The sequence below is a fragment of the Eptesicus fuscus genome, chromosome 8, assembly GCF_027574615.1.
Source record: "Eptesicus fuscus isolate TK198812 chromosome 8, DD_ASM_mEF_20220401, whole genome shotgun sequence".
In the NCBI taxonomy this organism is placed as follows: domain Eukaryota; kingdom Metazoa; phylum Chordata; class Mammalia; order Chiroptera; family Vespertilionidae; genus Eptesicus; species Eptesicus fuscus.
Genome location: NC_072480.1, coordinates 36,843,588 through 36,859,478, shown reverse-complemented (window position 1 = coordinate 36,859,478; position 15,891 = coordinate 36,843,588). Strand labels below are relative to the sequence as shown.

The following is a 15,891-nucleotide window of genomic DNA, read 5'->3' as shown; positions in this document are numbered from 1 at the left end:
ACAAAACACTAATTCAAAAGAATATGTATACCCCTATTCAGTGGTTGGCAAACTCATTAGTCAACAGAGCCAAATATCAACAGTACAATGATTGAAATTTCTTTTGAGAGCCAAATTTTTTAAACTTAAACTTCTTCTAATGCTACTTCTTCAAAATAGACTTGCCCAGGCCATGATATTTTGTGGAAAGGCCACACTCAAGGGGCCAAAGAGCCACATGTGGCTCGCGAGCCACAGTTTGCCGACCACGGCCCTATGTTCATTGCAGCATTATTTACAATAGCCAAGATTTGGTAGCAGTCTAAGGTATCATTGGTAAATGAATGGATTAAAAAGATGTGGTACATTTCCACAATAGAATACTACTCAGCCATAAAAAGAAGGAAATCTTACTTTTTGCATCAGCATGTATAGACCTGGGGAATATTAGAGTCAGTGAAATAAGTCAGAGGTAGATAAACACCATATAATTTCACTTACATGTGGAGTCTAATGAACAAAATAAACAAACAAAAGAGAAACAGACTCATAGATATGGAGAGCAGACTGACAGCTCTCAGAGGTGAGGTGGCTGGGGAGCTGGATAAAAAAATGTGAAGGAATTAAGCAAAATAAGAAAATAAAAAAAAAAAACCAACCCTCAGAGATAAGACAAAAATATGGTGATTATCAGAGAGAAATGGGGGTGGTGGGAGGTAATACAGAGTAAAGAAAGTATAAGTGGTGACAGAGGGAGACCTGACTTTGGATGGTGAACCCACAATACTAGTGTAATATACAGAGGATATATTATAGAATTGTACACTTGAAACCTCTATAATTTTATTAACAAATGGCATACCCATAAATAAAATAAAAATTTTGTCAAACATTAAGAACTCTGGTACTCTCAATCCTCAATTAGAGAGAAATTTTAAAATGCAACAAAATGAATATTTATTTTGTACACTAAAATACAAATCGTTAGTGACACTGGGGATTAAAATGTCTCATTTCTTTGTAAAAAAATGAGTAATTTATACAACTTGAAATGTTTGCCTTCTTGTCAAACATAAATTTGGGATCTCTTCCAATATTTATCCTTTGCACTTTTCATGTTGTGAACTATCTACAGGGCTTCCTTTTATGTAAAGTTTTTGCCTCTGTCATTGCCTCTGGTGAATCTTCCTCCTTTCACTGCAACCACTTTTTCAGTTATAGATAATTTTGCCTTCACTAAATTTATCTGACTACAAATTAAGAGTCTCTCAGACAGTGGCAATGTCAGCATTTGCATGGTCATTGATTTCTTCTATAGCTAGATTTACGTTTGATTCAAATTTTACTCTCAGCATTCTGACATTTTGTTTCATTGCTGTACTTTTATCCTTGGTGCCCCTTTCCCTCTATTAATTATTTATTTTTGTGAAACACCACCTTGGTTTTCACTGGGATAAAAGGAGGCAACAAAACTGCATGTGTAGTGCTATCTGTGTATGTATCAAATAACAGATGCGCAGTGACCAATCACCAACAGACTGAAATTAGTAATGTGACAGGTGAGAAATCATGGTGTGCATCTGTGGTTTACAAAATGACATGTGGACTGAAGAGCTAGCAGCAAAGTTGGCTGTTTATGCAATTTATCAATGTTAATACATCATTGTGATTGAAATTTGAACCTTATTGTTAGGGGATTGGTGTTATTTAAATAAACTTGGTAACTGGTGTATATATATATTACAAATTATATAAATTGAGGGTCTCCTGTACTCTAGATTAAGAACATTTTAGAAGGATTCCAGTTGCTACTTTAAAATACGTAAAGTGAGAAATACAGATGCCCTGTGTGTGGTCAAGAAACATTAGTGGAAGTTCTGGATTTTTATAGGTAAGTTGGATTAATTGAAAACATAATAAGGCTTATATAAAACTCACAAATAACTGATAACGGAAGGTATTGCCTCTTAAATAAGTGAAAGCTTTAAAACCTGAAATTTTCTGACACTAGATAATCATCTTTTGCCCAGAAGTATTATATCAGTAATTTAAAATAAGTAGGCCTTTCAACCAACTAACCTTTAAGTTCTTTAAGCTATATTATGTTATCTCATTTCTGGGGTACATTGGATGTAACCCAGCACAAATATGAAAAGAAGCTCTTTTTGAAAAGAATAGACCGGTCAACAATATTTCAAGAACTAATGCATTTTGACTATCTACTAGTATGTATGACATATTTAATCAGTTACTAGAATCTACAAAACATAATCAACAAACCAAGGATGTACAAAAATAAATAAAATTGCAGTTAATAGAATCAAGAGTTGTTAATTATTTTCTCAGGTTTCAAAAAAATCACAATAGCTGATTTGTGCAAAAATCATGATATATCTAGTATATACATATATGTTCTTTTTTGTGATTTATTTTTTTCTTTATTGATTAAGGTATTACATATGTGTCCTTATCTCTCCATTGCTCCCCCACCCCCCACTCATGCACTCACCGCCCTGGTGTCCGTGACCACTGGTTAGGCTTATATGCATGCATACAAGTCCTTTGGTTGATCTCTGCCCCTTACCCCCACCCTCCCCTACCTTCCCTCTGAGGTTTGACAGTTTGATCGATGCTTCTCTGTCTCTGGATCTGTTTTTGTTCATCAGTTTATGTTCATATATGTTCTTATAAACTGAAAAGCAAAATATAGCCTAGTAAGTATGAATAGTAGCAACTTTATGACATTTGATGTACTTGTTTATCATATAACCTACCACAATGATATTCTACTATACTCCATGTATATAACTTCAGTAACATTATGGTTAGGGAACTTTAAAAATAGTTGGAATTGCTGCAATGGAAAAAGTGCTACAGTAACTTTAACTTTGTCTCCACATGAAAAGAGAATTAATTATTTTTATATTGGAAAATATTATTTTAAAGTTATTTCAGAAAAATTATAGTATATTTTGCTAGTAAATTCAATCTTTTTGGTTTGAAAATTATGTGAAATCTTTGCTGGTTTTATGACAACATGTGACATAGTTTCTTAATAGATAACCTACTAGGGAGCAGAATATAAATACATAACATTTTATCAAATTTTCTAATTACAACTTTACTTTTCCTCATTTCTTATTGAGGTGATGCTTGTGAAAATAGTCATACAGATTTTTTTTGTCTCAGCAAATAGAAATCTTCAGAAGGATTCGGCTTATAATTTGCATTTCTAAATTGTTATACTTATTTTACAATTTGCATACTTATTTTCAGACTTATGTGGGCTAATATTAAACCATTGATCCATTTCCAAAAGTTGAGAAAATAAAGTTACATTATATAAAACTACCAAAAAGAAACATCAAACATATTCAATGTGTGCAAATAACATGGAAATGGTTTAGCTGAAATGAACCACATCCTGTTAATATTAACCTACACACTCTTTTTATCTCAGACAAAACCTTTAAGAATTTACCAATTATCTTTAATGGCAAATTTTAAAAATATCTATGAATAAAATTATTTTTTTCTCAAAAAAAAGCCTATTTGCCTGATTATCATTTGATATACCAATGGCTAACCAATGATCCTTAGACTACTCCAAGATTGATGAGATCCAAGATGGGTCAAGACTTGAGTTTTTTTGGGTGGGGACAGGCTAGAAGGGGTCAATGGGGAAAAAGGGAGACATCTGTAATACTTTCAAGACATCAAAATAAAAAGCATCTGCACAGCAAAAGAAACCATCAACAAAACAATAAGAAAAGGCACTGCATGGAAGAATATATTTACCAATGTTATATCTGACAGGGGTTTGATTTCCAAAATTTATAGGGAACTAATACAACTTAACAAAAGGAAGTTAAACAATCCAATCAAAAAATGGGCAAAGGACCTAAATAGACACTTTTTCAAAGAGGACTTACAGAAGGCCAAGAGACATATGAAAACATACTCAAAGTCACTAATTATCCGAGAGATGCAAATCAAAATGACAATGTGGTACCATCTCACACCTGTCAGAATGGCTATCATTAACAAATTAACAAATGACAAGTGCTGGTTAGGATGCAGAGAAAAAGGAACCCTCATGCACTGCTGGTGGTAATGCAGACTGGTGCAGCCACTGTGCAGAACAGTATGGAGTTTCCTCAAAAAACTGAAAATGGAACTCCCATTTGACCCAGTGATCCCATTTCTAGGAATATATCTCAAGAAGCTATAAACACCAATCCGAAAGGATATATGCACCCCTATGTTCATAACAGCACAATTTACCATAGCTAAGATTTGAAAACAGCCTAAGTGTCTATCAGCAGATGAGTGAATTAAAAAACTGTGGTACATATACACAATGGAATACTATGCACACTGCAGTAACAAAGAAGGAATTCTTACCATTTGCAAAAGCATGGATGGACCTGGAGAGCATTATGCTAAGTGAAATAATGCAAGCATATAAGCATAACCCATGAGCACAGACAGTAGGTTGTGAGGCCATGTGCTGGGGGGAGTGGGTGGGAACGGCCAGGGATAGGTCAATGGGGGGAAAAAGAAGACATATGTAATACTTTAAACAATAAAGAATTTAAAAAAACAAAGATAACTTAAGAAAAAAAAACAACATGAGTTTTTTAGTTACCTGCAAGATATCATAAGCACAATGACTTCTTAAGTACTTTATCAAAGTTACTTATAAGGCATTTTAAATACTGAAAATTTTAACTTTTCTAAGCTTACATTGCAGCCAGATGACCAATCCTATATAATAAAAGGCTAATATGCAAATCGACCGAACAGCAGCATAATTGGGCACTATGATGCGCACTGACCACCAGGCGGGCAGACACTCAATGGAGGAGCTGTTCCCTGGTGGTCAGTGTGCTCCCACAGTGGGAGTGCCACTCAGCCAGAAGCCAGGCTCACGGCTGGCAAGCACAGCGGCAGTGGCAGGAGCCTCTCTTGCCTCTGCTGTAGGCTGGTGGTAACGAGTGAAGAGTCCCGAACTGCAAGAGTCCCAGACTGTGAGAGGGGTATCTGACTGCCAGACAATTGGGCCTAAGCTGGCAGGCAGACATCCCCCGAGGGGATTCAGACTGTGAGAGGGGGCAGGCCGGGCTGAGGGACCCCCCTCCAGTGCATGAATTTTCATGCACCGGGCCTCTAGTTACTTAATACTAGAGGCCCGGTGCATGAAATTCATGCAGTGGGGGGATGGTCCTCAGCCCGGCCTGCCCCCTCTCACAGTCCAGGAGCCCTCAGGGGCAGAAGTTGACCTGGCGATCAGGGGAAGGCGATGCCCCATCACACCTCTGCTGCTGCCACTGCTGGCAGCGCAAGCCTCGGCTGGCCCTGGTTACCTGAGCCTCGGGTGGCCATGGGAGGCTGGGCAGCCACCATCCGAGGCTTGCCTGTGCCTTGGGCTGGCCCTGGGAGGCTGGGCAGCCACCATCCAAGGCTTGCCTGCTCAGCTGGGGGGCTGAGAGGACTGGGGAACTCTGGAGGCAAGCGAGTGGAGTGAAGTGATCTGCCTGGAGGCGAGCCCAGCCTTGCTACATGCCTGCCGGCCCCGGCGGGGCTGAGGGGACTGGGCACCGCCATCTTGTGGCTGTGGACGCCACCACCTTTGAGGGTGGGGTAGTCAATTAGCATATTCCCTCCTTATTGGCTGTGGGCACCGCCATCTTTGCAACAGGGTGAGGGTCAATTAGCATATTTCCTCCTTATTAGATAGGATGTATAATATATCATAAATAATTATGCTGGATTTTTGTACAGGATAAATTTTGGAAGTTATCAAATAATTGTTCAACTTTTATCATCAAAATATCAGGATAATCAAATAAAAGTACATTGATGTTAAATTTCTATACCCTTAAACTTGAAAAATATTGTCAGTGTTTTATACAGTATGTCACATATATTTCCAAAATTTTATAAAACTGAGGTAGAGTGATTTTTTTAGATTCAGCAAATATTTACTAAATACCTTCTACAGTGCAGTCTCTAAGAAACAAATGTGACTATTTACCTGTCAGTGAAAAGATAAATTTAAATAGTACTATTAAATATATTTAAAACTTTTAACCATGTGATTTTAGACAACTTCATAGTGAGATACTGATCGTATGAGTTAGGAACAAAGTGCAATTGCCACTACTAATCATGGCTTCCTATAGTGTAGATAGAACAATTGGTACTCCAATATTTTGGAAATTTAAATTTAATACTTAAAATTATTTCAAAGGACATTAATTTATATAGTTTCTAAAAATAGTTCTACAAGATACAAAACAGAGTAATGACCTATTTATATTTCATTTTTGAGATGATTGAGACTCATGAAGATTAAGTGGCTTATTATATAGCATAGTTAGTGACAAAGTGCTGACCAATGTCCCAGTTTTCCATAATGATTTACATAATAAGCAGGACAAGGAGAGAGAATTTAAATCTTTGTGTTGACTTGGATGGTTTAGATAAAAAGGCATATTCACTAGTATAAGGCAATTTATATTTGGGAAAATGAAAAGGAATTATTTCTATAGCTCAAGCTCAACACAATTTCATAGTAATTAAGCACATGCAGAGCAGGAATTTAGTACCAGCATTTCTCATGCATCAGGTTGTGTCCTAGGAGGACATAATGGAATCTTAAAGTAAGAAAATATTTATATTTATTAAAAGGTAAAAGTATTTAAGGAAGAATAAAACATAATGTTTTATGTAGTATTAAATTAGAATAAAATGGACAAACCGAGAAGGCAAATGAGCAAAGATTTTTGATTTAATATGAATGATGGCAGAAAAATATATTTTATAATTTCTATTTTATATGAGTTGTCCTAAAATGAGAAACATTTCTTATTACATTTATTAAATATTTTATGAGAATTTGGTTTATTACCTATATATTTTCAAACCTTAGAACACCTTTTGAAACAATATTTAATACATCAAAACTTCAATCCTACAAGCACTACATTAAACATTTTCTTCACTGTCTACAATCACGAAATTTTAATGTCACATATATACTCTATATCTGTGTATGTGCTGTTGCCTTCTGGAGGGCCATAAACCCCAATAAAAACCAAATCACCCCCAAAATGTTCTTTCTTTTTGGGATGATATCATCCCAGTTGAGAATGCATATGCTACTCAGTTTTAAAAATACAGATATTCAGAAAAAATTATCTGTTTGATTGTATAAATTTATCATCAGTCTTCTAAAATTCACAATTAACTGGATAGTTCTGGTCAAACATTCAGTGGTGAATTGAGTACAGTCTCAATATTCATCACTTCATATATTTAAATATTTGTTATACAATTAGCAGTTTCCCAATTCTAGAACATGAGATCTATGTCTTAGATAGATGAATACTACTCTTCTTTACTGGAGTGTTTTCCAATTATTCTGGGAACATAAAAATTCATAGAAAAGTATACATATCAAAGTCAAGTTTCCATGTAAAAAAAAACACACAAAATTATTGTTTTTCCTTCTATCCAAGAAAAACATGCACAATTAATGGAATCATTTCCTCCTAAGCCCATTTTGTGAATATGTCTTTATTTCTGAATTTGAAATGTATAAAGTTAAATGCAATTGTACAAAGTTCATAACTTATTTGATAATTAATATTATTTTATGTGCATGTATGAACTAATAGAGATGATATGAGTTAGAAAAAATAAGCCCACGATGAATAATAACACATAATTAATACTTCTTTTTTAAACAAAGCTGTAATTAAAGATGTATGGTGTCTTTCTCTTCTCCTTGCAATAAAATCATCTTCTTGCAATAAAAATATAGACCTAACTTTTTATATTCCCAGAAATCAAAGATATATTCACATGAATTTTCTTTCATGCCCATCCCTCTGCATGTCTCTTTAAAGCATATATCCTCCTTGGTTTACAGTAAGAAGTTTAAGATGTTAATTTTGGTAATAAGGGAAGGTGTGTTATAGCTGTAAATAAATAATAGATAAGTTTTTCTTGAGACATTACTATTTCATTAAGAAATATGTATATAATCATAAATTGATTATGATTGAAATGTTTTCACACCTGGAATTGAATTCATATGTAATTTTTGTATCTGGCGCTTAATAAAACAAGCAACATGGACACAGATATTTCCTTTATGTACAAACCATCAAAAATATACAAGAAAAACAATAACTTGTAAATAATTTACCTATTCCTGGAACTTTAACATTATTTACTTTCACCTAGTCCCTACAACCTTATGAAGTAGAATCATTCTATCCTTTGTGCATATAAAAAATAAGTCCTAGAGAGGTTAATTTGGATTTGTGCTATTAAATAATGGAACTGCTAGTCCATGAAACTGTTATATAGAAAATTTCAAGAGCCCATGCGAATGTCCTCAATTCAACAGAAAAGTATATCACTCTAAGTAAATCATTAATGTCACAATAAGTCTAAATGTGTATTTCAGAATATGCATGTAACTCTTTTCCCTCATCAAATCTTAGTGAGATGGTAAATATTTGTGTAAGTATGTTTCAGAATAAATTCTGGGATTCTGTAGAAAATGGCAGTGTAGGTAAATGTGGTACTCACATCTTCCCACAACCACATCAAAATTACACCTAAACTACAGAACAACCATTATTAAGAACCAACTGAAATCTAGCTACACAGAATTCCTAAAACTAATGACATAAAGAAGAAGTATCATCAAGACTGGTAGGAGGGGTGGAGACATGGAATGAGGCAACTCAAAAGGCACCAAGAACACAAGGAGAGGAACTGAATTGTCTGGCATTCGTGCAAGAGATGGAAGGCAGTTTTCCCCCAGACAGAAGTGTTGGCAGAAGCTATGGTTAATTTTTGAGCCCTCACCTCACAAAGCCAACAAGCCAGCACCATATCTGAGTCTCCATCAACCTGACTATCACTGTTTTCCACTACCTGATGATTTCTTGAAACCCGACTACCCAATTTTTGGGGCCACCAAGCTGCTTCCAGTGGCTTTTTAATACAAATGAATGGCCTGTTTTGGCTTATGCTTCATAGTTTTCTAAAATCTCTCAAACAAGCAGCATCTGGCCTCAGGGTGCCTTGTACCTCTCAATAAATGGCCCCAGGCCTGGCACTAGTGGCAGTTGGCCTTGGTTCCCAGCTTTGCCTTTCCTGGGCACCTCCAAGGCCAGCACAAATAGCAGCCATCTGCAGATCTCTTTGTAGCTTAATCTGAGTGGCCCAGACAGATCATAAGCAGTAGATGACCCTGGTCTGCATGTCCTGGGAGGCCCCAGAGCCAGCACACTGGTGGAGAGCTTAAGAATGAGATGAGGAGAAACCAAGATGGCGGCATAGGTAAACACCTGAACTTGCTGTCTCACACAACCACTTCAAAACTACAACTAAAAGACAAAATGGACATCATCCAGAACCACAGGAAGGCTGGCTGAGTGGAAATTCTACAACTAGAAGGGAAGAGAAAAGCACACTGAGACTCAGAGGAGGTGCGGAAATAAAGTGCAGAGGTACAGAGGCGCGCGTGCAGAAAGGGCTGGCAACTGAAGATGCAGTTGTCTTTTTCAATTGGGAGGGAGACACAAGCTCCCGACTGCTCTGAACTCCAGTTCCAGGCAATACTCTTGGGACCCAGACTCATACGGGGGGAAACTGGACTGTATGGCATCAGGTCAGAACACAAGGGTGGCTTTTTTCTCAGAGGTGCTTGCAGCGATTACCTTGGGACACTGAGACCCAGGGGCCTCTTAGGGCAGGGCTGAAGGTCAGCCATTGCTGTTTGCTCCACCCTGTTGATTCCCTGAGACCCCGACCCACCCAATTTACAAGCCGACCCCAGCTGGGTGCAGAGGCTTTTGCAGATGAATGGCCTGGCCCTTTGCAATCTAAAATTACCTAACAAACTGCAGCTAGGTCAGAGAGCTCCAGAACCTCCAAAAGAAGACCCACGGCTCCACAGCAGCTTGTATGGCATCACAGCTGAGCCTCATCTGGGCACCTCCAAACCCCAAACAAAGAAGAATCTGCAGATCTCTCCATAGTTCCTGCTGGGTGGCCTCAGGCAGAGCTAAATTGGCACCTCCTTGGAGATCCAAGAGCCAGTTTACCCAGTGGTCATAGTGGGACCATCCAGATTACAACTCCTCAGATCCATAAGGGACACACTCAGGGGGCAGACACAGTGAGCACCAAAGCCCCACTGAAGCAAGTCCTGCCCAGTAAGGGTGTCTCCAGCACAGAAGTTCTCCCATATCATAGACACAACTGATTCTCACAGCCAATTGGCCTGGAGGTCAATTCCTCCCAGTGATACCAACAACAACCAAGGCTTAACTATAACAAGACTGTGCACACAGCCCACAAAGGGGTACACCAAGAGTGTCCACCTCAGGTAATTGGGGAGGCTGAGCCACTGGGCCCTATAGGACACGTAGCACACAAAGCCACTCTATCAACACAGGGAAGCAGCCAAAATGCGGAGACAAAGAAACAGGTCACAAATGAGAGAAATGGAGGAAAGCAAACGACTGGATATAGAGTTCAAAACCACGGTTATAAGGTTTATCAAGAATTTTCTAGAAACCGCTGATAAATTTAGTGAGTCCCTCGAGGATATGAAAAAGGACCAACTAGAAATTAAGCATACACTGGCTGAAATAAAGAATAATATACAGAGATCCAACAGCAGACTAGAGGATCGCAAGAATCAAGTCAAAGATTTGAAATACGAAGAAGCAAAAAACACCCAACCGGAAAAGAAAAAAGAATCCAAAAATATGAAGATAGTGTAAGAAGCCTCTGGGACAACTTCAAGCGTACCAACATCCGAATTATGGGGGTGCCAGAAGAAGAGAGAGGGCAAGATATAGAAAACCTACTTGAAGAAATAATGATAGAAAACTTCCCCTACCTGGTGAAAGAAATAGACTTACAAGTCCAGGAAGCACAGAGAACCCTAAACAAGAAGAATCCAAAGAGGACCACACCAAGACACATCATAATTACAATGCCAAGAGCAAAAGACAGAGAGAGAATATTAAAAGCAGCAAGAGAAAAACAGTTAGTTACCTACAAGGGAGTACCCATATGAATGTCAGCTGATTTCTCAATAGAAACTATGCAGGCCAGAAGGGAGTGGCAAGAAATATTCAAAGTGACGAATAGCAAGAACCTACAACCAAGATTACTCTACCCAGCAAAGCTATCATTCAGAATTGAAGGTCAGATAAAGAGCTTCACAGATAAGAAAAAGCTAAAGGAGTTCATCACCGCCAAATCAGTATTATATGAAATGCTGAAGGGTATTCTATAAGAAGAGGAAGAAGAAGGAAAAGGTAAAGATAAAAGTTATGAACAACAATCAACAAGTGAATCTAAAAAACAAGTGAATAAAAAATCTGATGAACAGAATAAACTGGTGAATATAATAAAATCAGGGGCATAGAAAGGGAGTGGACTGACAATTCACAGGGGGAAGAGGGTGTGGAGGGTGTGGGAAGAGACTGGACAAAAATCGTACACCTATGGATGAGGACAGTGTGGGGGGTAAGCACAGAGGGTAGGGTAGGAACCAGGTGGAGGGGAGCTATTGGGGGAACAAAGAGGAACAACTGTAATAATCTGAACAATAAATATTTACTTAAAATAAAATAAAAAAAGAATGAGATGAGTTAGTAATCCAGGACAAGTAGAAATGGGGCACAGACAGATAGTTAAATGGCCAAGCAGTCCTAGCTATCTAGTAAAGCACAAAAGAGTAAATTGTTTACACTTTTACTTCCCAGAGTAAATAGTTTAAATCACCCTAATCAGAAAGATAGATAACAGAAATCTAATTAGTACCATTTATACTGACCACACCAAATAACAAATTGAAGTCAGGGAAATAAATCTCATTTTGGTACATCAGCATATATTCCATGAATATTCTCTTGAGATCCTCCCTTAAGACCTCCCCTTAAATTCTCATCTTTAGAAAACAAATAAGAACCATCAAGACAAAGACCCAGTGGGGGCTCTCTTTGGAGCATGTTCATACCTTTCTTCCCTCTCAGGTGTGCATTTTTACCTTTCTCTCCTAAACTCTAAGGGTCCCTATGAGACTTATAACCAGGGGAGCAATGGACAGTAGCAGCTTATCCTGGGTTTATACCCTAATTCTGTCTTCAAGGCCTTATTTTCTCTGACTTTTCAGTGAACTAACAGATGCCCCACCATGGCATAGTTTCCTATAATGTTCCTAGAGAGTCAAAGCAAAGCACCACGTAGGCTTTTTCCTGATGCTCCTTTTATTCTAGACTTTTCAGTGAGCTAAAAGTAGCCCTGCCAAGACTCAAGTCTCTCACTGTGACTTTTACTTCTCAGTGAATTCATGCAGCCCAGAGGGCTCACTTCTGTGTTATAACATTTCTAGAGAGCAAGAGCAGAACACTGCCTAACTGCTCTTCTATTGCTTCTTCTACCCTAAGCCCTTCCTTTGTTTCACTGTCCCCAGCTTTAATAAATGTAATCTCAAAATCACTTGGACTCACATTGTGAAATCTTTCTTGTATAAAATCAAGAACCCACAAAATACTGGCCAGACCCAGCCAGTGTGACTCAGTGGTTGAGCATTAACCCATGAACTAGGAGATCACTGTTCGATTCCCAATCAGGACATATGCCTGATTTATGTATGTGATCCCCAGTGTGGGGTGTGCAAGAAGCAGACAATCAGTGATTCTCTCTCATCACTGATGTTTCTATCAGGGAGCCCTCAGAGGATGTTCTACTGATGGCTTAGGCCCGATCCCCAAGGGAAGCGGGCCTAAGCTGCAGTCTGGCCTCCCTTTGTGAGAGGCAACCAGGCTGATCAGGGGAAGGCACCAGCCCCATCACCCCACTGCTGCAGCCACTGCCAGTCACCAAAGCCACCAAGGTATTTTCATCAACATGACTCCAGTCCCTTCACCAAGAAAAAATGACAACTTTCTTTAGGCATTTTCAAGATGTGTCTTTCATAGGATATGCATTTCTTTCTTTCTTTCTTTCTTTCTTTCTTTCTTTCTTTCTTTCTTTCTTTCTTTCTTTCTTTCTTTCTTTCTTTCTTTCTTTTATCCTCGTCTAAGGATATATTTCCATTGACTTTTAGAGAATGTGGAATAGTAAGGGAAAGACAGAGAGAAACATCAAAGTGAGAGGAACACTTTGATTGGTTGCCTCCTGCATGAGCCCTGATCTGGGCCCCGGCCAGGGAGGAGCCTGCAACCTAGGTACATGTCCTTGATCAGAATCAACCCAGACCCTGCTGTCGGCAGGCCGAGGCTCTATCCACTGAGTCAAACCAGCTAGGGCAGGATATGACATTTCTTAACCCCTCCAGCAGTGGACCTTCATTTTTTTTCTCCAGAAGTGTGGTGGAAAAACCCTAGATCACCTTTTTGGATTCTTATTACCCAAGTTACTAAGAATATTACCAGTGGCATACAGGAAGCTTAGCCAATGGCAGTCAGAAAATGTGTTTCCTCTATAGTTCACACCAATCACGGGCTGTGCCCTGCCCGGACCTAAAGTCTCTGGCCAAAGCTTTAGGCCTGGTCAGGGGACCTCCAGCTCTCTGTGATTGCAGACACTGCCCATTGGGCAGGGGACCCCAGCTCCCTGCAATCCACCACAGGAGCAGACCCCATCACAGGAGCGGACCCCCAGTTCCCTGCGATTCATCGCAGGCTCCCCGCTCGTGCCCAAGGCTGGGAAAGCCTCTGGTGGATGCTTTCCTGGTGGGTGTGGCTGGTGGGCGTGGCTGGTGGGTGTAGAGAAGGTATGGTCAATTTGCATATTACTCTTTTATTAGGTAGGATAATACTTGAACAGTCTTAAAATAACATAAGTAAAACAACTTAAAGAAACATGAACAAATCAGATAAAAATACAGTCCCAGAACCATAAATACATATGACATGTGAACTTTAAAATGCATTGAAATTCACATCATTAATATGAGAGTATGTAAAATAATAGTAATTATTTGAACAATGGTTTGGTTCCATCCTACTGGCAGAACTTACAAGCCGATTAGTTGGTTGTACCTTTCCCTGTTGTGGGCATGAGAACTGGCTCTATCAAACGTTGCTGATGGACAGGTAAGGCAGTATAGTCAAAGAAAGATCTAGTATAGCCATATTGTGCATATCGATCAAAATTTAAATGCATATGCCTCTGATTCTAGAAATTATCTATCTAGAGATCTATCTTGTACAGATCTGCATATATATTTAAGGGTTTTAGTTGAAGCATTGTTTGATATACAAAAAAATGGAAGAAAATATGTTATAATTATGATATAGAATGTTATACTAGACTAAAAATCAATAAAATGTATTTAAAAAATATTTTTGAAGTAAAATATATATATGCTGAAATGAAGGACAACTATAAGAAATTTTGTTTAAAATAGGCCAGTATCTATATAGCATATATAATTTTACTTATGTTTTTTAAACTTGTAAACACAAAAACACACACAGAAACCTAAATATATTTTTTAAATATCCAGAAAGATATATATCAAATTATTTAAATTCTTGCTTTATGGGGAGAGGAGAGGTTTGATTTTGAGAATAGTGAGACATTTATTTTTTTCTTTCTATATATTTATAGATGTTCTAACACTTATCAAGAATTACTATATTATAATTAAAATTATAAAAGTATTTTTGAGCCCTGACCGATTTGGCTCATTGGATAGAGCAATGGCCTGTGGACTCAAGGGTCCCAGATTCAGTTCTGGTCAGGGGCATGTACCTTGGTTGCGGGCATATCCCCAGTGGGAGGTTTGCAGGAGGCAGTTGTTTGATGTTTCTCTCTTATCGATGTTTCTAACTCTCTCTTCCTCTCTGTAAAAAATCAATAAAATGTATTTAAAAAAATATTTTTGAAGTAAAATAAAATATACTATATAAGGTGGCAGATAGTTAACTAACAATTATTGTGATAACTATTTCACAATATATACATATTTCAAATTATCAGGATGTACACCTTAAACTTATACAATGTTATATGTCATTTATAGCTCAATAAAGCTGGAGGGGGTGGTACTTTTTTTTTTTATCAATGTGGTATTTTAGCATATTGTTTTGGTGACCATTGAACCAACTACATATTTCTTCCTAAAGCCTAAATATCAATACCAGCTAGGCTGAAGATATCTGTAATGATAATACATTCATTCAAGTGATTTCTTAAAATCAGGGAAATTTTTTTAATGACGGGTTTAAAAATAGCTTTTTCTTCATTTAATTATGGATTTATTTATCTTAGGTAGACTTGCAATTACTAATTTAACAGTTCTGTTTAATTAGACTCCTAGCTACTTTTGTTATTAAACCTACCTATTGTCCAATATTTGTTCTAAAATTAACCCTGAAACACCACTGATTAGTGATGTAAATTGTATTTAAAAATTTTAATCAATGACTTAAATACATATATGTTTATCATATTGCTTTGGTATCAACTAAATGTATTATGTAGGTTCATAATTCTAAGAGAAAATTACAAAATAAATATAATGAGGTTTGGGGGTGTCAATATATGAGGGTGTATTGTGTATGTACTGTGTAAAAGAAATTGAGAGTGAATGTTAAATATTTTCTCATTTTGGCTATAATTTTTACAGTTAATAGCTTTATTTATTTTTAAAGCATTTTTTATGTATTTTTATTGATTTCAGAGAGGAAAGGAGCAGGCGAGAGAGAAACATCACTGATGAGACAGAATCTTCATCTATGGTCTGTCTCCTGCATGCCCCCCACTGGAGATCAAGCCCACTAGCTGGACAGGTCCCCTGACATGGATGGAACCTGACCTCCTGGTTAATTGGTTGACACTCAACCACTGAGCCATCCC

General features: G+C 37.6%; 2 long non-coding RNA genes across 2 annotated transcripts in view; both read right to left on the bottom strand.

The window, feature by feature from the left end:
• Positions 1–2,598, bottom strand: part of LOC129150044 (uncharacterized) — an 89,462-nt gene extending 86,864 nt beyond the window's left edge. The window contains exon 1 of the long non-coding RNA XR_008556818.1: positions 2,580–2,598. This is a non-coding gene — a long non-coding RNA (uncharacterized LOC129150044). The remainder of the gene's footprint in view (positions 1–2,579) is intronic.
• A 12,198-nt stretch (positions 2,599–14,796) lies between these two features.
• Positions 14,797–15,891, bottom strand: part of LOC129150043 (uncharacterized) — a 64,784-nt gene continuing 63,689 nt past the window's right edge. The window contains exon 3 of the long non-coding RNA XR_008556817.1: positions 14,797–14,876. This is a non-coding gene — a long non-coding RNA (uncharacterized LOC129150043). The remainder of the gene's footprint in view (positions 14,877–15,891) is intronic.